The 23,991-nt window shown below is 36.2% G+C and overlaps 2 non-coding genes across 2 annotated transcripts; both read right to left on the bottom strand.

Moving 5' to 3' along the window:
* Positions 1-817: 817 nt before the first annotated feature.
* On the bottom strand, positions 818-924 carry LOC121212091 (small nucleolar RNA R71). Its single transcript, XR_005907301.1, has one exon. It is a non-coding gene; the product is annotated as a small nucleolar RNA R71 (small nucleolar RNA).
* Positions 925-21,752: 20,828 nt separating this feature from the next.
* Positions 21,753-21,859, bottom strand: LOC121211885 (small nucleolar RNA R71). Its single transcript, XR_005907102.1, has one exon. It is a non-coding gene; the product is annotated as a small nucleolar RNA R71 (small nucleolar RNA).
* Between the last annotated feature and the right edge of the window lie 2,132 nt (positions 21,860-23,991).

Here is a 23,991-nt window from a genome sequence, read left to right on the forward strand (position 1 = left end):
TACTTTTAGTTCCTTTGGTTCGACAATCCGGTCTTGTTAAAACTATACTATTTTTCGATAGGTACACTTGCCTACATCATGATAATAGTTAGTTTCAAGAACGATTCTTTATAAATATTTAAAACCTGTCACACAAAAATCGCAATCAATTTTTTGGCGCCATTGCCGGGGAACTAAGATATTAGGAACACTCAATTTTTATTACTTTAGCCATTTATCTTTCTTACAATTTAATTTTTCTTATTATTTATTAATTTACTTTTTCTTTCTATTGGTAGGTTTTTATAGTTTATGACTAGAAGAAACTTGTCAGGACCACTACTTTTTGACAAAAAAATCGATCGCACAGTTCGCAGAAGCCAAAGAGAAATAAGGCGAAGCTGAAGATACACAGAGAATGAGCAAGAGGACGATACTCAAACCCTAACCGAAGAGATGGCTGAAAACCAAGACAATCAGCTACCTCCTGCGATACACGCTAAACTAGCAAATCAGAATCCTCCTCCTCGTACTATGTATGATTATGCTAAACCTACTTTAACAGGAACTAAGTCAAGTATAGTTAGGCCTGCTATTGCTGCAAATAATTTTGAACTAAAACCTAACACTATTCAAATGATACAGCAATTTGTTTAGTTTGATGGTTTGTAGGATAATGATCCGAACACTCACTTGGCAAATTTCCTGGAATTCTGCGATACATTTAAGAAACAAAGCTAAACAGTGGTTGAACTCGTTACCACGAGGGTCAATCACTACTTGGGAACAAATGACTGAAAAATTTTTATTAAAATATTTTTCGCTGACTAAAACGGCCAAATTACGCAATGATATCTCTTTGTTTGTGCAGATGGACTTCGAAACTCTTTACGATGCATAGGAGAGATACAAGGACTTACTGAGAAGGTGCCCTTATCATGGGTTACCGATTTGGCTACAAGTTCAAACATTCCATAATGGCCTGAATCCTTCGACTCGACAAATGGTTGACACAGCTACTGGCGGAACCATAAATAATAAAACACCTGAAAATGCTTATGAGTTTTTTGAAGAGATGTCACTGAATAACTATCAGTGGCAAGTCATGAAGACTAAGCCAACTAAAACAGTAGGCGTTTATAATGTTGATTCAGTTACTATGCTGTCAAACTAGGTAGAACTTCTAAATAAAAAGATTGATGGTTTACTTGGCTCTACCCAGGTACATCCAATAATGAGGTGCGAGACGAATAGAGGAGGAGCATGCACAGAGTATCAACCCTTCAAACCTAGAATCGAGGAGGAACGAGTCCAATATATGGGTAACAATAACTCTAGATCCAAAAATAACCCCTATAGTAACACTTATAATGCAGGTTGGAAGAACCATCCTAATTTCTCGTGGGGCGGTCAAGGAAATCAAAGACCACAACATCCTCCGGGTTTTCAACAACCACCCTATCAATAGGAAAAGAAACTGAACCTTGAAGAGATGCTGTCTAAATTTATCTCAGTGTTAGAAACCCGTTTCCAGAACACCGAGACAGCACTTAAAAATCAACCAGCATTGATCCAAGGGCTCGAAACTCAGATTAGACAGCTTTCCAAACTAATCTCCGAACGACCACAAGGTAGCTTGCCAATTAATACTGAACCCAACCCAAGGGAACAACTCAACACGATTAATGTTCAAGATGAAAAAGGATTTGTTGAGCCTGAGCTAGAACTGAGGCAAGTAACTGTGGTAAGCAGAGGTCAAGATGAGGTAGGTCATAATGAAAACAAATCAGTGAATGTCGAATATAAACCTCGTCTGCCATACCCCAACGCAACAAGGAAAGATCGCTCAGATGAACAATTTGGTAAATTCCATAAACTCTTAAAAAAATTACATATTAACTTACCATTTATTGAAGCTCTATCGCAGATGCCAATCGCAATAAAATTTTTAAAGGAGCTTTTAACAAATAAACGGAAGTTGGACGAGGCATCGCATGTGGAGCTAAACGTAGTTTGCTCAGCTATTCTACAGAATAAACTACCCAACAAACTAAAAGATCCAAGGAGTTTTACGATTCCTTGCTTAATTGGAAGTTTAGATGTTAATAATGCATTAGCTGATTTAGGGGCTAGTATTAACATCATGCCTTAAAAATGTTCATACAATTAGGTCTTGGAAAACCCAAACAAAATAGGATGAGCATTCAATTAGCAGATAAAACTATAAGATTCCCTAGGGGTATTATTGAAGATGTGCTAGTTAAAGTCGATAAATTTATATTTCCCGTTGACTTCATTATTCTAGACATAGAGGAGGATAGCAACACTGCTTTGATTTTGGGACGGCCCTTTCTAGAAATTGCTAAAACGATTATTGATGTTGCCACAGGTGAGCTCACACTCCGTGTGGGAGACGAAACAATCACCCTTCAAGCTCGTAATTCTAGCGCCACATCAGAAATTGAAGGTGATCGTCTAAACCATTCTACTAAAACTGACAATATGGTACAACCTACTTTGCAGGAAATGAGTCTGAAGGAAGCACATGAGTCATTCTCAAGTAGTAGCAGAGGACCTATTCATGAAGATCGAAGGCTACAAATCGAGGAGCTAGATGACTGGCAGATGCATAAACCGAGAACACATGATAAACAAAAACTACGCCAGAACAAGCTTAACACCTTCCCACGTCAACATAAGGTTGGAGATAAAGTCTTACTAGATGCTGCAGATCCTCACATTGTCACTACCACACCGAACGAAGAAATCCCTCTTACGATACTTAGCATTTTACCATTCGGTACAGTCGAGGTAAGTCATCCCAAGTTCGGCATTTTAAGGTAAACAACACCCGTCTAAAACCTTATTTTAATGAGAATGATAGCAGGAATGAGGAGTATAAACTCCTCGAACCACCATGACCTTTCAATGGAGAGGTAAATCGAGCTTAGACTATATATAAGCGCTTCTCCGGAAGTAACCGGAGCACTAATTGTATTAACTTTTTTAAATTTTAGTATTTACCACCTAACTTACTAACGGAGCTCTTGAACACAGGTTTCCCACACAAAAATGGCCTAGCACGCAAGTGTGCCTTAGGCCGTCTAGGCCGTGTGGAAACAGGGCAAAAATTTCCCCAAACACGGGCTATGATAAATCGCCATGGTCGTGCGACATGGCCGTGGGCAAACATGCCAAAACAGCACGGGCGTGTGACACACCCGTGCCAAGCAACCGTGGGCGAACCTGTTAAATTAACACGGGCATGGGACAATTGTCAGACGCGCCCAAATTCAACATTCATGAATCACACGGGCTAAAATCGGGGAACACGGGCGTGTTACCTGGACGTGTGCCCCAAAATCTATAAATAGGCTGCATTATTTATTGTCTTCTTCACCTAAAAAACACTAACCCTAGCCGCTGTAAGACCACACACCCTCCTTACCACGACCGTGTGTGGCCTCTAACTCCATTTTTGACGCTCATTCTCCCCTTTCTCGCATTTGTTTACTCCTTTTCCTTTAATTGCACTCATTTTTCATGTTAAGTTATCATAGTACTATGCATTTTTATGTTCTTTTCATCTCTTTATCACTCACATTTCATATCTAGAGTAGTTATTATCTTTTCATGTTCAAATTCTTACTTATTACATGATTTCTTTACTCCATTTGATTAGTTAGAAGTGAATAGACATGGTTAGGATAGTTGAAATATTCATGCCTCTTGTGTTGACATTTCTGTCCATTCATATAGTATGTTGCATTCCATTCTTTGCCATTTTTACTTATATCACCATCCTAATGCCACAAAAATAGGTTATTGAACTTATTATTTTAGTTAAACTTAGTAGTGGTGGCTGAACGTATTTATGCATTTCCTTTTTCGAATTTAGTTGCATTTTTTTCTTCTTTTCCTTGTCTACTCATCAAGACAAATTGATGTTTCCACTTGCAGCTATATAATGTCGTCTTCACGTGGTAAAAAGGCCGTTGTCCCTACTTCAAAGAAAAAGAAGGGAGCATCAACTTCCTCGAGTCCTACCCCGGAAGTCCGTCACCCTTTCCTAAGGTTCCCCATTGGGCCCCAAGAAGAACTCTTCCAAATACTCCAGGCCCGACCTTTAATTGTGGGCCGCTGTATCACCTGGGCTGCAATAGAACAAGTTCAGTTGGCTGATGTGATTCGAGCCCTCCTAACCACTGACCCTTGGGAGCTTTTCAATGGGATCATCAAGCCGACGTATCTCGAGCTTACGATAGAATTATGCTCCACATTTCATCTTTAGACCGTGATGACGAACTACGATGATCCCGGTACGGTGCAATTTAGCTTAGGCAGATTAGTCCGCCAGCTCAGCATCCTAGAATTCGGTACTGCACTGGGCTTATATACGGAGGAATTCATGAAGAAGAATGACTTAGATACTCTCAACTGTCATATCATCATTCTCCTTCACGTTGTTGGGACACGCTAGTACCAGGTGCAGCCACCTATAATCCTAGCCACTCCAAGGCATCATCTCTCCCTCCATCTTTGAGGTACCTACACGCCATTTTGGCCCACACGATTACAAGAAGGCGAGAGAGCACTGGCGTCGTCAGCACTCACGACGCCTACTTTCTATGGTGTATGTCGCACGAGCACGTCATCGACCTTGCCTATTTCATTGCCCTCGCAATTCAGCACCAGACGGAGCGGAATAGGAAGGGGGTCATCTCTATTGGCCTCTATGTTACTCAGTTGGCTCGACAATTCGGGCTCCTCCACACCGCGGCCTATGAATCATTCTTGACCCTCATTGGCCAGATGTCTCCACAAGGCATCTTGAGCATGCTAAGCATGAGAATGATCAAAAAGTGTCGAATAACCTACCCTCCACAATATCATCTCACCCAATCTACCCAGGAGGAGGCCCCCGAGGACATTATTAATGATGTCCCCCCACAGCACGAGGACCCACCGTCTCAGCCACCACCACCCTCTCATCCAGTTCATGCGGCGGCTTCATATGCTGACATTTTTTAATGTCTCACTTGATTTGAGAAACAGTGTTCTCAACGATTTGACAACATTGATGCTACTCTACAGTAGACCTGTCAGCACCTCTACATCTCATCGCCACCGTCACCTCGCGAACCATCTAGCGATGAAGATGTTTAAAAACTTCTATTTGTTATTCTATGTTTTTACTTTTATTTTATTTTAAGACTACTTATTTTTCTCTCATCTTATTTTTATTAGGATTTATAATTTTTATTTAAAAATTTTGAATTCTGGCTATTTCCTACTGAGTACTCATTCTTCCTTATATACTTTCCAAAAGAGTTCCTGATGCTATCACAATTACAAAAAGCTCCAAAGCTCACTATTACTCAGGGACTCAAAACTCCACTGGGAAAGGTTCTCCACGACTGCCATGTCTTGCTTGACCACTTCCATAACCAATTTCAGATATAATATTCTTTTGGCGTAGAACTTATGGACTAATGAACCTCTACCACTGCCAGAGTATCCTCTTCCACCCTCACGCCAATTACTCTCCGACACTCCAGTTCATGGAAATTCATTCTTCACTCAGGAAGTTTCACTTCTCTCCCTATATTATGTTGACATTCTTTTCTATATATCTATCTTTGTACATTGAGGGCAATGCACATCTTAAGTGTGGGGGGTATTTATTTCACTATCAGAAAAATCTCGGAATGACTGCCTTGTTCTCTTGAAAAGCTCTCATATCATATTTAGGATAACTTTTGATTGATTTATGATTTTCATTGATATATCTTGAACTAAAACATAGGAATTTATGCATTGATTGTTTAAACTTTAAGACATTAGAGAATCAAGAATGATAAGTTTATTTTAAAGAATTTAAAAATTTAGGTTGTTTCCCCAAAGTTTAGGTATTACTTTAAGTTGGAATTCACAAGTTTTAAACATAAAAAAGCAATAATTCTTGTGAGATTTTTGAGCCTTTTGAGAATATATTAATTCTTTCATGCTCACTTTTATTATTGCTTTGAGTGCGTCAGTATTGAACTGTTATTCTAGAACTTGCTTGATTATGCATGTCAAGACCACATTATTTGATTTGATATGTCAAAATGAGAAAGGCACTTAGGATTAACCCACTCATGCCATGAAAGGCCTACCTCCACGATTAACCCTTAGTAAACCCCGTTGAGCTAACAAGCCATTTCTTGTATCACCCTTCATATTAACCCTTAACCCATTATTGTTGAAATCCCGTAAATTAATTTGATCTCGACTTTTGTCGATATTTGAATTGAAATAGTTGCTTAACTATGTTTTATTCTATTTTGTAATTTAACTTGTTCTTATAAAAAAATGTATACATATTAGTTGTAGTAATCTTCTAAGCTAAAGTAGTTAAATTCCATATTCTGAGAAAAGCTCTGTTGTATGCAAGGGATAATTAAATCTTTTTCTAGTTAAGTGATTTTTCAATTCAATCTCGATTCTGACCATTTCTTTCAGCTTGTGACCACACCCCCTTACCAAAGCCACATTATAACCCTTTAAAGACCATTTGATTGATGTTTCATCTCAATTTATAAGTGGTGGAGATGTGATTTTCATGCAAGCCTATGGTAATGACTTTTCATTATTGACTATTGAGTGCTTCATTTATTATCCTTAAACACCTCGAGTGATTTGAGTGAATCTTTAGTGAGGATGTGAAACTCCGTGATATTCTGAATCAAAGGTAATTACTTAGATGATGAGAGACACCTATGTTTTCAGGATAAAATGCTCAACCTGGAATGTTTAAAACTTTGATGTTCTTTTAGTTGAATTCTCAATGTATGATTACTTGTGGATTATTTCGAGATATTATCGATAGAAATTATAAGTTGAAAAGGATTTATTTTTATTATGAGCTGAGGATTTTGCTTGAGGACAAGCAAATGCTTAAGTGTGGGGGTATTTGATACACTGTAATTTATACATAGTTTTACCCCATGGTTAACATATTTTACGGATGATTTTTCCTTAGAATTGGTGAATTCGATTCTCCTATGCTTTAATTTCATGTTTTATACCAAGGCAAGCATAGGAGAGCAAAAGAAACGAGAAACGGGCTAAAAATTGAGAAAATGGGCCAAAGTACGAAATCAACACGGTTTGGACTTCCTCACACGGGCATACCGCACGGCCGTGTCAATTTGGCAGAATTGAAGCACGACTCACACGGGCGTGTCACACGGGAGTGTCCCTACCGAGCTCAAGTTGAGTCTAATTTGGAAAAGGCCAATTTTGAGGGTTTTTGGTCATTCCAAAGCCTATAAATACACCCAAAAGGAGGAAGAAATGAGGCACAGAGAGAAGGAGGCAGGGAATCACTCAAGGGAAGCCGATTGATCCATCTTAGAAGGTGGATTCACTATAAAGACTGAAGATCTCCACTCAATTTCCCTTCAAGAGTTTTGGGTTTTCTTTATGTTTTGTATTCGTTACTCTTATGAGATGTTTTCCTTTTTAGTTATGAACTAAATCCCTTAAATACCTAAAGGGGATGAAACCTAAGATGAATCTTGTTATTATTTTCTGAATTGTATGATAAATATTTAACTTGTTCTTAATTATGTGTTCTTAATTCTTGTTTCGATATCGCAGAATACTGATTCAAGATAAGCTCTTATTCAGAGGAGGAATTGACCCTGTCTAAGAGTACATTTGTCATAATTAAGTGGAGTTGATTGCACGCCTAGAGATAAGATGACAAGATTTTGCCGGATTAGTGTGAAACCTAATAAGTGGATCCATAGATCGAGTTAATGCAACCCTAGGGTGTTAATTAGAGAAAAGTCTCAATTATTCAATCTAGGGACTAGACGTTATTAGTCTTGAATAGGGATAACAACATAACTTAGGGATCTCTACGAAATAAGTTAAATGAATAAATCGTCCGATTCGGAGCCAGAATAACAAGTAAAGTCTAGTTGGATTTTTCCTTAGGTATTGTCTTAATTCAATCGTTTTCCAAAAGTAATCCCCCAATTCTACTTTCTGTGAATTCTTAATTTAGATAATTAGTTAGTTAAAAAAAAACCCCCCTACTTTTAGTCTAGATAATAAAAAGACGGTCATTACAAATACTTTTAGTTCTTTTGGGTTTGACAACCCGATCTTGCTAAAACTATACTACTGCTTGATAGGTACACTTGCCTACATCGTGATAATAGTTAGTTTCAAGAACGATTCTTTATAAATATTTAAAACCTGTCACACAAAAATGGCGATCAAACACCTTTTCGGATCAACTTTTGAGCAGTAAAAGCCGAAACAATACTAGTGACACAATTAGATCTGTCAGCTTTAACCCTAATCACATCACCACTCGGACATTTCAAAACAAACCATTTCTGTTTGCAGCTAACAACTGCATCATGACCTCTTTAGTCAATCCATACCTAGAACAACATTGAATTCATTGAATGACAATAACATTAGATCAATAAGAAATTCGTAACCCTAAATTTCCAATGGACAATTTTTATAGAATTTATTAACTATCACACTCTGACCTATCATATTTGACACCCTAATATAAAATTCAATCAACTCTATTGGTAAATTCTTTTATGTTACTAAATTTGTTCATATATAAGAATGTGTTGACCCAGGGTCAATCAATGCATAAACTGTAACATTAAAAAGAGTAAAAATACCAATGATAACATCAGGTACTATAGCCTCCTCTCTTGCACGGATTGCATAAGCTTTTGCTGGTGCCCAACCTTTAGACCTAATGGTCGCTTCACATGCCTCTCTTTAACTAGCTCTAGAAGTACATCTAGGCCTCGACCTTTTACCTCTCTAAGAAATAGTTGTTGGTTTGGCAATCTGTATTGAACATGATTCAACTTTATTCGGAAAATCATTTAGGAAATGCTCAAGTGAAGCACATCAAAAACATGCTCCCTTTTTTAATCTACAAACACCAAATTGATTCATGCCATGATGAACACAAATAGGTGTGTCTGTATTTTGAACGCTAGCTGTACTCACTACTAAAGTAGCTTGAGTCTTCGAAGGAGCTTGCCGGAAGTAGCCTGAGTCTTCGAAGGAGCTTGTCAGAATGTACTCTTTCTCGTATTCCTAATAGAAGGAATAGGTTGACTCTTGAAATCTCTTGATTTCTTAGGTAGGGGAGTCGAAAAAGTTTTGGACATGCTACGCTTGCATGAGCTTTTCTTTTTAGCTTTTGCTCATTTCTTTCCATTCCAGATCGCTTTCATTTTTCGAGCACATTCGGGTAGCACCACAAATTATTTAACTGTAAGTGCTCCTACCATTGCTCGAATATTTTTATTTAAACCCAAATCAAACCTTGTGCACATTCCAGCCTCTAATTTTAATTGCTCCCAGGCATATTTACTCAGATGAAAAAATTTACTTTCATATTCAATAACCGTCACGTTCCCCTATTTTAGATCGATAGATTCTTATTTCTTATCCTCTAGATACATTTTGTTGATATATTATTTCCTAAACTCGGTCTGAAAGAATTCCAATGTTACTCAATCTCTCGGGACTACTGATATTAATGTAATCCACCACTGGTGCGCATCTTCTTTAAACAATGAAACAACACACTTTCAACTATGTTTAGGTGAGCAATCAACTTGTCAAAAACACATTGAGTATTTTCCATCCAGTATTCAGCTTTTTCTAGATCATCATTATATGACCCTTGGAATTCTTCAGCTTTGCATTTATGGATCTTATTTGTAGCAGGTTGGTTAATAGTTACCTAATTCAGATTTTGAGGACGAATAGGTGTTGGGGGAGGCACAAGATGAGGTGGGGTTGTGGAGCCATTGGATTAGCTCGCATGAATTAAGTCAAGCACTCATTCATAATTTGGAAGAAGGTACCATGATCCTTACATCCAGGTATTTGAGATGCAAGTATCATTCATAATTTGGAAGAAGGTACCATGATCCTGACATCCAGGTATTTGAGATGCAAGTAAACTCTGACTTACTCTCTATTCAAAAGTTAGAACATTTTGTAACAACCCATTTTCAGTGTAATCGGAGCAGTGGTTTTAGGACCACAAATTTGAGTTAGAAAGAAAATCTAGTTTAACATTATTACATGAATTGCATTATGATAGAAATGACATATGAAAATTTCATTAAGAAAATTTTGCTTATTTCATGTTTAATTATGGAAAGGACCAAATTGCATACAATGCAAAAGCTGAGTTCTAGTAGCTATAAGTATCAAATAGCTATGGAATTCAAATTTTGAGGTCCTTATATGGTAATTAGAACATTAAGAAAAGTTAGTAGATATTTTTTATGATTCATCCATGGAAAATTAGAAAAAGAAAAGGACTAAATTGGAAATGGGAATAAATAAAAGATGATAAATTAAATAAATGTTTAATATCATCATTTTATATCATATTCATCCCTAAATTCTATGGAAACCCTAGGAAAGCGAAAGAAAGTCAAGCAAGCCTAATTGGGTAAATGATCTTGTCCCGTCTTTAGTAATTTTTATACTTTTGAAATCAGAATAACCTAAGCTAGCTATTTTAGGGATCAATGTGTAAAGTTATCAAAATATTGAAAATTTTCCATGGATGAATATGCTGAAAATTTGAAATATATGGTAGAAAATGAAAGGTTGTTAGTAGATAAACAACTTTTACAAAGAGAATTTTGATGAAATTATGATTTAGGGACTAAATTGAAAAGTGGTAAAACCCATGGAAAAATTCTAATTTTTGTGAAATTCATGGGCTGTTATTGTAACATGTAAATTTTTTTGGCTTGAAATAAGTATTAAATTGCATGAATTTCATTTTTCGAGCTTAAGGATGAAATCGTCATTTATGAAAAGTATAGGGCAAAACTAGTAATTTTACCTAGGAAATGAATCCAGTTCAGTTGAGCATGAAATGGATTAAATTGATGTTACATTCATTTATCTAAATCGAGGAAAAGAAAAAGTGTCAGATTAGTAGATTTTTATATACGAACAAGTAACGAGGAAGTTCGTGTAACTTAATTCTGTGTATTAATATGTCTGAATCAAATGTTGTATTTGTGTGAATTTCATTAATGTTTAATGTATGAAATTAATCACATGCCCAATATTGCTCCATAAATGATATGTTCCGTTTGAATAATAAAATGCGATGGATACAGTATTTTCCTGTACTAATTATAGTCCTGCATATGTTGTGAACATTATAGCTCAGACGAGTATTCTGTTATAAGCCCTCTCGAGCGTCCTTTTATATAGTTCATGCGAGCATCCTGATCGGTAGTGATTCTGCATGTGTTGTGATCTAGCATTTATTGCAAACACAAACGCAGCTATTTGTGAATGTCCTAATACAGGCTCTTATGAGCTTCCTGACATGGCTCACTTGAACTCCTTGTTATGCTATCCGAAGCTATCTGTTAATAACTCTTCAGAGTTACCTGTTAAGTGCAACGAGTTTCTTGTTTAGCCCAGATAAACATCTTGTTACATGGCTCATCTGAGCATCCTAATATATGGCTTGAGAGTGTGCTTCTTGATTACATGTCCTAATTAGGTGCCCCTGGATATAAATTGCATTTTGTACACTCTAAGTGTACTAAATAAGCGTATCCATCGATATTTCAAAGAAATTCAAAAGGTAAAGTTCTGACATTGTTAAAAAGAATTTGAAATGATTTTTCATGGAAATGTACTTGTAATATAGAATAATGATATAGAAAGCATGTTAATATGAAAATCATTAAATGATGAGCTCATCCATGTTCATGGTATTATGTGAATTACTTGACTAACATGATTGATGAAGTTGTGTTTTAGGCTATTAGCCAAATTGCTTGGATGGATTTTTGTGTGCTTATCTTAAATGAAAATATATGGTAAGTTAAATCTCTGTTATACGAACTTACTAAGCATTTTAAATGCTTACTCGGTTTTCTTTTCTTTGTTTTATAGTACTCAAAACCGCGTAAAGGTTAGAGAGTAGTCGGAGCATCATCACATTATCCTCCAGCTCGTTTTGGTATGAATAGGAAACTTACTTTGGTATAATGGCATGTATAGGCTAATGGTGACAAGTAAGGGTATGTAAATGTTTTGGTTGTAATTAGCCATTGGACTGGCTAGTGACAACATATTTAATATATTTATGCGTCAAGTTATATCTTGTTTGGTATGTGAATATGATTGGATTAGTAACTTTGACATAATCACACTTGGGTAAATATATTATGAGAAAATGGTAAGATGAATAATTGAAAGTGTGAGCAACATGACATGTATAAAACTTGAATATTAGTTTGATTTATATGCCTTGAATTGGTTGTTGAATAAATTGAAGTGTTTATGTATGTGCAAGCTAAAAAGGGTGAGAAACGAGGCTTGCAAAATGGCCTTGTTTTGGCCACATAGGTAGAGACACGGGCGTGTGTCACAACCGTGTATGACACATGGCCATGTGCATGGGCATCTGGTTTGGCTGTGTGCCCCTGCATCTTAAAAATTGAAAAACAGAATGCTTAAAATTGAGCACACGGACGTGTGTCTCAACCGTGTGAGACACATAACCCAGCACATGGGCGTGTGTCCTGGCCATCTAACCCCTGCATCTAATTGTTGAAAATTAAATTGTCCACACGGTCTAGCACATGGGCGTGTGACTGGCCATGTGACCTAAGTCAGAGAGTTACATGGGTAAGGACATGGGTTGTAGCACGGTCGTATGCGTTACATCGAATGCCTACACAGCCTGGGACACAGGTGTGTTATTGGTCGTGTGAGCCACACGACCTGGCCACACGGACGTGTGTCCCCTACACCTAAGAAATATTTTGAGGTTTCGCAAAAGAATTTTACGTGATCCCAATTTAGTCCCATCTCGATGCTAATATATATTTTGGGCCTTGAGAATCCATATAAGGGACATTATGATTGATTGTGATTGATTTTTGAAAATGAATAGTAAATGACATAAATTAATTGTAATTGAATTGTAAACTTCTTTAATGCCCCGTAACCCTGTTCTGGCGATGGATATGGGTTAGGGGTGTTACATTTTTTAGTATAAGCTACGGTTTATCCAACTCTCAGACTAACATAGCAAGTATAAGTTTAGTTATACATTTCATTATATAAATTGCGATAGTGTGATAAGTCCTAACCATTTTAAATGTGTTTTTCATAAAGTAATGTCATCCAAGCAAGCTAGAGCTGAATCCGAGGAAGCTAAGAGCACTGCTCAAGCTTCTGTACAAAGAGCTGCATCTAGTAGTAGTAGAAGTCTCGTATCTAAGGGCTAAGGTGATGAGGTAAAAGAATCCTTTTTTCAAATGATGAATGAGTGGTTCACTGAATACTTGAGAACAAATCCTGTTGTACAACAACCTCCCCTTCTTTCTCCTTAACTAGTTCTTGACATGCCACTAGGTACTGAACCTGTTAGAACTAGTAAGCCTCCAGTAGATAAAATCTGTAAGTATAGGGTAGAAGAATTTAGGGCTACTTTCGAAGATGATTTGGTGAGGGATAAATTTTGGCTGGAAAATACTATCAGGGTTTTACATGAATTATCATACACACGAGTTGAGTGCTTAAAATGTACTGTATCACTATTGAAAGACACAACTTACCAGTGGTGGAATACCATAACTTCTGTTTTTCCGAGAGAAAATGTTACATGGGAGTTTTTCCAAACAGAATTTAGAAAGAAGTATATTAGCTAGAGATTTTTGGATCAGAAAAGGAAAGAATTTCTAAAGCTTAAACAGGGAAACAGGACAGTATCTGAGTATGAACGAGAATTCGTTAGATTAAGCAAGTATGCCAGAAAATGGGTTTCGGTTGAGGCTAAGATGTGCAAACGATTTGAAGAATGATTAAATGAAGACATCAAGCTACTAATTGGAATTATTGAACTAAGGCAATTTATGGTACTGGCCGATCAAGCACACAAAGCCAAAGAATTATGTAAAGAAAAGAAACAAGCAGAAAGAGAAGCCCAAATTTTTGGTAAAATATTTATGGGCAAGCCACAATCATCTACTTCAAAGAAATCAAAGAAATATCATGACCGTTTTACCAAATTTGTAGGATATTCCAGAAAAGAATGAGGCTCTCAACGCTCTAATCCGAGATCTTCGTCTCCATCTGTAACAAGTGTTGGAAGTGTTGGTAAACCCAAACTGAGGTGTAAGCATTGCAATCAATTTCATTTTGGAGAGTGTCGTATCAGAAGCGGAGCCTGCTATAGATGTGGTTCTCTTGAACCCTATCTTAAAGATTGTCCATAAAGGATTGAAAAAAATACTAATCAAATCCCGAAGGTGAGTAACCCTGCTTCGAGAGGTAGACCACCTCGCCACTCTGGTAATGTCAGTAGTAGCCGAGGCGCTACAAAAGATTCAACAGTTAAGTTTGAAACAAGAGCACCAGTTAGGACATATGCTATACATGCAAGAGAAGATGCCTCTACACTAAACATCATTACTGGTACATTTTATCTTCTTGATACTGATATTACTTCTTTTATTTATCCTGGCTCAACACATTCATACATATGCACGAATTTAGTGTCTATTAAAAATTTACCTGTTGAGTTCATTGAATTTGTGGTTAAATTTTTGAACTCCTAGGCTAGTATGTTATAGTGGATAAAGTTTGTAAAAATTGTCCCTTGATGGTAAAAGGTTATTGTTTCTCGACTGATTTGATGCTACTGCTTTTTGATGAATTTGATGTATTGATTACAGACAGCTCAATAAGGTTACAATTAAGAACAAGTATCCATTGCCTCGAATTGATGACTTGTTTGATCAGCTGAAAGGTGCTATTGTGTTCTCTGAATTAGATCTCTGTTTTGGATACTATTAGTTAAGAGTAAAGACTCAGATGTACCGAAGATAGCTTTTAGAACGAGGAATGGACATTATGAGTTTCTTGTGATTCCGTTTGGTCTGACGAATGCACCAACAGTATTCATGGATTTAATGATTAGAATTTTTAGACGGTATCTAGATAGGTTTGTGGTAGTGTTTCTTGATGATATTCTGGTATACTCCCGAGAAGAAAATGAACATGCTAAAATCTAAGAATTGTATTACAAACTCTGTGTGAGAAACAATTATATGTCAAATTCAATAAATGTGAATTCTGGCTTCGGGAAGTTGGTTTCCTTGGACATATAATATCTGCTGAAGGCATCAAAGTGGATCCGAATAAAATTTCAGCTATTGTTAACTGGAAACCACCGAAAGATGTATCTGAAGTTAGAAGTTTTCTAGAACTAGTAGGATATTATCAGAGTTTTGTTTAAGGGTTTTCAGTGATAGCTTCTCCAATGACTCGTTTATTACAGAAAGATGTGAAATTTGAGTGGTCTGATAAATGCCAACAGTGTTTTGACAGATTGAAAGCTTTATTAACTGAAGCACCTATACTAGTTCAACCTGAATCAGGTAAAGAATTTGTAATTTACAATGATGCATCACTGAATGGTTTAGGTTGTGTTTTGATAAAAGAAGGAAAAGTAATAGCTCATGCTTCTAAACAACTAAATCCACACAAAAGAAATTACCCGATACATGATTTCGAGTTAGCAGCTATTGTGTTTGCATTGAAAATTTGGCAGCATTACTTGTTTGGTGAAAAGTGTCACATATTCACCGATCATAAAAGTTTGAAGTATTTGATGTTGCAAAAAATATTTGAATTTGAGACAGCGAAGATGGCTTGAATTGTTAAAAGATTATGATTTGGTTATTGATTACCATCCGGGAAAAGCCAATGTAGTCGCTGATGCTCTAAGCAGAAAGTCCTTGTTTGCTTTGTGAGTAATGAATACTCGGTTATCTTTTTCTATTGATGGTTCAGTTATAGCTGAGTTAAAAGTTTGACCAATATTCCTACAATAGATTTGTGAAGCTCAGAAGAGTGCGATGAATTACAAGTTAGACAGGTACAATACGAGTTGAATTCTGATTCAGAATTTTTGATTGGGTCTAATGGTTTTCAGTTATTCAGAGGTAGGATATGTGTACCAAAGAATTCAGAACTTGTACATAAGATTTTGCATGAATATCATAATGGTACTATGTTTATTCATTCGGGAAGTAATAAAATGTATAATGATTTGAAAAAGATGCATTGGTGGTAAAAAATGAAACGAGATATTTATGAATTTGTATCTAAATGTTTGATATGTCAGCAAGTAAAACCTGAACATCAGGTGCCTTTGGGATTACTAAAGTGAATAACGATACCGGAATGGAAATAGGAAAGAGTTACAATGGATTTTTTGTCGGGATCACCTTTATCTTCGAAAAAGAAAGATGCCATCTGGGTAATTGTTGACCGATTGCCAAAGTCGCACACTTTATTTCGGTACGTGTGGATTTCTCTTTGGATAGATTTGCTAAATTATATGTTTTCGAGATTTTCAGACTACATGGAATGCCAGTTTCTATTATTTTATACAGAGATCCCCGGTTTACATCTTGATTCTGGAGCAAATTACAAGAAGCTCCGTGTATGTGGTTACATTTCAGTACTGCATTTCATCCTCAGACTGACGGTCAATCAGAACGTGTGATACAAATTTTAAAAGATATGCTTCGGTGTTGTGTGTTAGAATTTGAAGGTAACTGGGAACGTATCTACCTTTGGTTGAATCTGCATACAATAATAGTTATTAGTCCAGCATTAATATGACACCGTATGAGGCTCCATATGGTCATAAATGTAGAACTCCATTGTATTGGACAGAGCTTAATGAGAAAAAGATACACGGAGTTGACATAGTCCGTGAGACTGAAGAAAAGGTGAAAATAATTCAGGATAGTTTGAAGGCAGCCTCTGATCGTCAAAAGTCTGATGCTAATCTTAAACAGAAAGAGATAAATTTCCAGGTCGGTGATAAGGTATTCTTGAAAGTATCACATTGGAAGAAAGTTCTCCGATTGGCCGTAAAGGAAAATTAAGTCCACGGTTCATCGGATCGTATGAAATTACAAAAAGAATTGGACCTATTGCATATCGACTGGGATTATCACCAGAACTTGACAGAATTCATAATATATTTCATGTGTCCATGTTACGAAGGTATTAGTCAGATCCTTCACATGTTATATCTCTGAAAGAAGTTGAGATTTAGGTTGACATGACCTACAGTGAGGAACCGATCAAAATCCTAGCACATGAAACGAAAGAGTTAAGAAATAAAATGGTGGCTCTAGTAAACGTTCTTTGGCAACGACATGGTATAGAAGAGGCTACTTGGGAATTGGAGAAAATAATGAGAAAATAATACCCAAACCTCTTTACTGGTAAGATTTTCGAATATGAAAATTCTTTAGGGGGAGAGTTGCAACGACCCATTTTCAGTGAAATCGGAACAGTGGTTTCGGGACCACAAATCTAAGTTAAAAAGAAATTCTATTTTAATATTATTACATGAATTGCATTATGATAGAAATGACGTATGAAAATTTCATCAATAAAATTTCATTGATTTCATGTTTTGTGGAAAGGACCAAATTGCATTAAATGAAAAAGTTGAGTTCTAGTAGCTATAAGTATCAAATAGCTATGGAATTCAAAATTTAAGCTCCTTATATGGTAAATAGACCATTAAGAAAAGTTAGTAGAAATTTTTATGATTCATCCATGGAAAATTAGAAAAAAAAGGACTAAATTGGAAATGGGAATAAATAAAAGATAATAAATTAAATAAATGTTTAATATCATCACTTTATATCATCTTCATCCCCAAATTCGATGGAAACCCTAGGCAAGAGAAAGAAAATCAAGCAAGCCTAATTGGGTAAGTAATCTTGTCCCGTTTTTAGTAATTTTTATATATTTGAAATTGGAATAACCTAATCTAGCTATTTTGGGGATCAATTTGTAAAGTGATCAAAGCATTGAAATTTTTCCATGGATGAATATGCTGAAAATTTGAAATTTATGGTAGAAAATGAAAGGGTTTTAGTAGATAAACAACTTTTACAAATAGAATTTTGATGAAATTATGATTTAGGGACTAAATTGAAAAGTGGGAAAACCTATGGAAAAATTATGATTTTTGTGAAATTCATGGGTTGTTATTGTAACATGTAAAATTTAGTTAGGCTTGAAATAAGGGTTAAATTGCATGAATTTCATTTTCCGAGCTTAAGGATGAAATCTTCATTTATGAAAAGTTCAGGGGCAAAATAGTAATTTTTCCTAGGAAGTGAATTCAATTCAATTGAGTATGAAATGGTTTAAATTGATGTTAAATTTTTATTTAGATCTGGAAAACTGAAATATAAAGTTATATAGAGGAAAAGAAAAATTGTCGGATTAGTAGATTTCTGTATACGAACAAGTAACGAGGTAAGTTCGTGTAACTTAATTATGTGTATTAATATGTATGAATCGAATGTTGTATTTGTTTGAATTTCAAAAATGTTTAATGTATGAAATTAATCACATGCCCGATATTGCTCCATAACTGATAAGTTCCGTTTGAATAATGAAATGCGATGGATACAATATTTTCTCATATTGATTATAGACCTGCATATATTGCGGACATTATGGCTCGGATGAGCATTCTATTATAAGCCCTCTTGAGCGTCCTGTTATATAGTTCCTGTGAGCAACCTGATCGGTAGTGATTCTGCATGTGTTGCGCCCTACCGTAGCTCTTGTGAGCATCCTGTTACATGATTAGATCGGTTGTGGTCCAACATTTATTGCAGACACAAACGTAACTTTTTTTTAGCGTCCTGATATAGGCTCTTATGAGCGTCTTGACATGGCTTACATAAACTCCCAGTTATGCTATTTGGAGCTCCTTGTTAATAACGCTTTAGAGTTACCTGTTAAGCTCAACAAGCTCCTTGTTCTAAACTCTTAGGAGTTTCTTGTTTAGCCCGGATAGGCATCCTGTTACATGGCTCATCTGAGCATCCTGATATATGGCTTGGGAGTGTGCTTCCTTATTATGTGCCCTAATTGAGTACCCCTAGATATGAATTGATGGATTTTATTTTTGTACATTTTAAGTGTACTAAATGAGCATATTCATCGATATTTTAAACAAATTCAATTAGTAAAGTTCTGACATGGTTAAAAAGAATTTGAAATGATTTTTCATGGTAATGTACATGTAATATGGAATAGTGATATGGAAAGTTATGAATATGAAAATCATTAAATGATGAGCTCATCCATGTTCTTGGTATTTTGTGAATTACTTAACTAACATGATTGATGAAGTTTTGTTTTAGGCTATTAGCCAAATTGCTTGGATGCATTTTTGTGTGCTTATCTTAAATGAAAATATATGGTAAGTTAAATCCCTGCTATACGAACTTACTAAGCATTTGAAATGCTTACTTGGTTTTATTTTCTTTGTTTTATAGTACTCAGAAGCTCATAAAGGTTGGAGAGTGGTGAGAGCATCATCACACTATCCTCCAGCTTGTATTGGTATAAATAGGAAACTTACTTTGGTATAATGGCATGTATAGGCTAATGGTGACAAGTAAGGGTATGTAAATGTTTGGGTTGTAATTAGTCATTGGAATGGCTAGTGATAACATATTTTATATACTTATGCTCGGAGTTATATCTTATTTGGTATGTGAATATGCTTGGATTAGTAACTTAGATATCATCACACTTGAGTAAATGATAAACCGTAATTTATATATTTTTTTACCTCATGCCTAATGCATTTATAGATGGTTTCTCCTTAGATTTGGTGAATTTGATGCTTCTAATCCTTTAATTTCATGTTTTATACTTAGGAGATCATAGGAGAGTAAAAAGAGCGAGAAACGTGCCAAAAACGGAGAAAATGGACCCACATGGGTAAAAAACATGGCCTGGACTTCCTCATACGGGCATGTCACATGGCCTTGCAATTTGGCAAGATTGAAGCACGACTTACACCGGTGGATCCCACGCTGGTGCCCATTTAACAGCCTTGACCACAGCCTTCAGTAATCACACACGGGCGTGTCCCTACTGAACCCAAGTTTAGTCCAATTCGAAAAAAGTCAATTTTGAGGGCTCTTAGGCATTCCAAAGCCGATTTAAACACTTGAGGAGGTACTTAGGAAAGGGGATGTAGAGTAGGAAGCAATGAATTACTCAAAGAAAGTCGATTGATCCATCTCAAGAGCTGGATTCATCATTAAGATTGGAGATCTCCCTTCAAGTTCCTTCAGGAGTTTTGGGTTTTCTTATGTTTTATTATCTTTATGCTTTTGAGATGTTTTCTTTCATAAGTATGAACTAAACCCCTAAATACCTAAGGGGAATGAAACCTAAGATAGATCTTGTTATTATTATCTGAATTGTACGATAAATATTTGACTTGTTCTTAATTATGTGTTCTTAATCCTTGTTTTGATATTCCAGGATATTGATTCAAGTTAAGCTCTTATTCAGAGGAGGAATAGATCCTGTCTAAGAGTAAATTTCTCATAATTAAGCGGAGTTGATTGCGCACCTAGAGATAGGGTGCCAAGATTTTTTCGGATTAGGGTGAAACCTAATAAGGGAATCCATAAATCGAGTTAATGCAATTCTAGGGTGTTAATTAGAAAGAGATTTCAATTATTCAACCTAGGGTTAGACGTTATTAGTCTCGAGAGAGATAATAATATAACTTAGGGATTTCTATGGATCAAGTCAAATGAATAAATCGTCTAATTCAGAGTCAAATAACAAGTGAAGTCGAGGTGGATTTGTCTTTAGGTGTTGTCTCAATGAATCGAATTTTCCCAAAAGTATTTTCCCAAGTTCTTCTTTCTGTGCATTCTTAGTTAGTAATTAGTTTAGACAACCAAACCTCTTAAATTTTAGGCTAGATAATAAAAAGGAAGTAAATACTAGTACTCGTAGTTCTTTTGGGTTTGACAATCCGGTCTTGCTGAACTATATTACTGTTCGATAGGTACACTTGCCTTAATTGTGATAATAAGCTAGTCTCAAGAACATTTCATTTATAAATCTTTAAAACCTGTTACGAATATCACGCATCAAGTTTTTGGCGCCGTTGCCGAGGAACTAGGATAATAGAAAAACTCAATTTTTATTACTTTAGCCACTTTACTATTATTACAATTTAAATTTTTATTTCTAATTTTTCTCTTATTTCCTTTTGATAGGTTTGTCTAGTTTATGACCAGAAGAAACCCATCAGGACCACTACTTTTTGACGTGAGATCGACTGAACAGTTCACAGAAATCGGAGAGAAATAAGGCGAAGCCGAAGATACACAGAGGACAAGCAAGAGGACGATACTTCAACCACAACCAAGGAGATGGCTGAAAACCAAGAAAATCCGCTACCGCCTCCGATTGCTAATAATCAGAATCTTGCTTCGCGCACTATGTATGATTATGCTAAACCTTCTTTAGTAGGAACTGAATCGATCATAGTTAGACTAGCTGTAGCCACAAATACTTTTGAACTGAAACCTAACACAATTCAAATGATAAAATAGTTTGTTCAGTTTGATGGTTTGCAGGACGAGGATCCCAACGCTCACTTGGCAAACTTTTTGGAACTATGTGATACATTTAAAATTAATGGTGTTTCTGATGACATCATTCATCTTCGGATATTCCCTTTTTCATTAAGAAACAAAGCTAAACAATGGTTAAACTTGTTGCCACGGAGGTCAATCACTACTTGGGAACAAATGACCGAAAAGTTTTTATTAAAATATTTTCCGCCGGCTAAAACGGCTAAATTACGTAATGATATTTCTTCCTTTGTGCAGATGGATTTAGAAACACTCTACGATGCATGGGAGAGATACAAGGACCTTTTGAGAAGGTGCCCTCACCATGGGTTACCGCTTTGGCTACAGGTTCAAACGTTTCATAATGGCCTGAATCCTTCGACTCGGTAGATGATTGATGCAGCCGCTGGAGGAAATATCAATAATAAGACACCTGAGGTGACTTACGAATTTATTGAGGAGATGTCACTAAATAACTATCAGTAGCAAGTTATGGGAACAAAGCCAGCAACAACAGCTAGTGTTTTCAACCTCGACACGGTTACTATGCTATCTAACCAAGTAGACCTCTTAAATAAAAACATTGACGGTTTGTGTGGTTCTACTCAGGTACATCCAATGCTGAGGTGCGATTCGAATGGAGGAAGAGCATGCACAGAATATCAACCCTTCAATCCTAGCATCGAGGAGGAACAAGTCCAATATATGGGTAACAATAATTCTAGATCCCAAAAAACACTTATAATGCAGGTTGGAGGAACCATCCCAATTTCTCATGGGGCGGTCAAGGAAATCAGAGGCCACAACATCCTCTGGGTTTTTAACAACCACCTTACAAGCAAGAAAAGAAGCCAAACCTTGACGAGATGTTAAAAAAATTCATCTCGGTGTCAGAAACTCATTTCCAGAATACCAAGACAGTTCTTAAGAATCAACAAGCGTCGATCCAAGGGCTCGAAACTTAGATAGGTCAGCTCTCTAAATTGATATCTGAAAGACCACTAGGAAGTCTACCTAGTAACACTGAACCCAACCCAAAAGAGCATGCGAAAGCAGTTACACTAAGGAGTGGGAAAGTGTTAGCTGAATCTAAAAAGAAGCCACCACAAGAAGCTGACAGAAAGGAGGTCGAACCCAAAAACAGTGACAACCTAATGCCAAAAGAATATAAACCACCAATCCCATACCGACAAAGTTTATGAAAGACCGTATGGATGCACAATTCAGTAAATTTCTTGAACTTTTTAAACAACTGCATATTAACTTACCTTTTGTTGAAACTATATCGCAGATGCCTATATATGCAAAATTCTTAAAGGAGCTTCTAACAAACAAAAGGAAGTTTGAAGACTTATCCACAATGGAACTTAATGAGGAGTGCTCAGCCATACTCTAAAATAAATTGCCAACCAAACTGAAAGATCCAGGAAGTTTTACTATTCCCTACTTAATCGATAGTTTGAATGTTGATTAAGCACTAACTGATTTGGGCGCCAGAACTCATTTGATGCTGATCGCTTGATTTTGTGATATGTTTTAAATATTTATAATTACTCGTTCTTGAACTAACTATTATTGTTATGTAGGCAAGTGTACCTATCGAATAGTAGTATAGTTTTAACAAGATCGGGTTGTTGAATCCAAAGGAACTAAAAGTACTAGTAATGACTGTCTTTTCATTATCTAGCCTAAGAATAAAGAGGTGTATTTATAGGCTTTGGAATGCCTAAAAGCCCTCAAAATTAGCCTGTTCCGAATTGGACTCAACTTGGGCTCGGCAGGGACATGCCTATGTGCGATTACTTCAGGTTGTGCTCGAGCCTGCCAAATTGACACGGCTGTGTGGTCTGCCCATATGAGGAGCTCCAGGCCGTGTTGATTTCGTACTTTGGCCCATTTTCTCTGTTTTTGGCCTGTTTCTCATTCTTTTCGCTCTCCTATGCTCTCATAAGTGTAAAACATGAAATTAAAGCATTAGGAGCATCGAATTCACCAATTCTAATGGAAAATCATCCACAAAATGCGTTAAACATGGGGTAAAAATATGTATAAATTACGGTTTATCAAATACCCCCACATTTAAGCATTTGCTTGTCCTCAAGCAAAATTCTCAACTCATAATCAAAATAAATTCTTCTTAACTTATAATTTCTATCGATAATATCTCAGAATAATCCATAGGTAATCATACATTGAGAGTTCAACTAAAAGAACATAAAAGTTTCAAACATTCCAAGTTGAGAATTTAATCATGCAAACATAGGTGTCTCTCCTCATTTAAGTAATTACCTTTGATTCAGAATATCACAGAGTTTCACATCCTCACTACAGATTCACTCAAATCACTCGAGGTGTTTAAGGATAATAAATGAAGCACTCAATAGTCAATAATGAAATGTCATTACCATAGGCTTGCAGGAAAATCAAATCTCCACCACTATAATATAAGATGATATATCAATCA

The sequence above is a fragment of the Gossypium hirsutum genome, chromosome A12 (genome assembly GCF_007990345.1).
Source record: "Gossypium hirsutum isolate 1008001.06 chromosome A12, Gossypium_hirsutum_v2.1, whole genome shotgun sequence".
Lineage (NCBI taxonomy): Eukaryota > Viridiplantae > Streptophyta > Magnoliopsida > Malvales > Malvaceae > Gossypium > Gossypium hirsutum.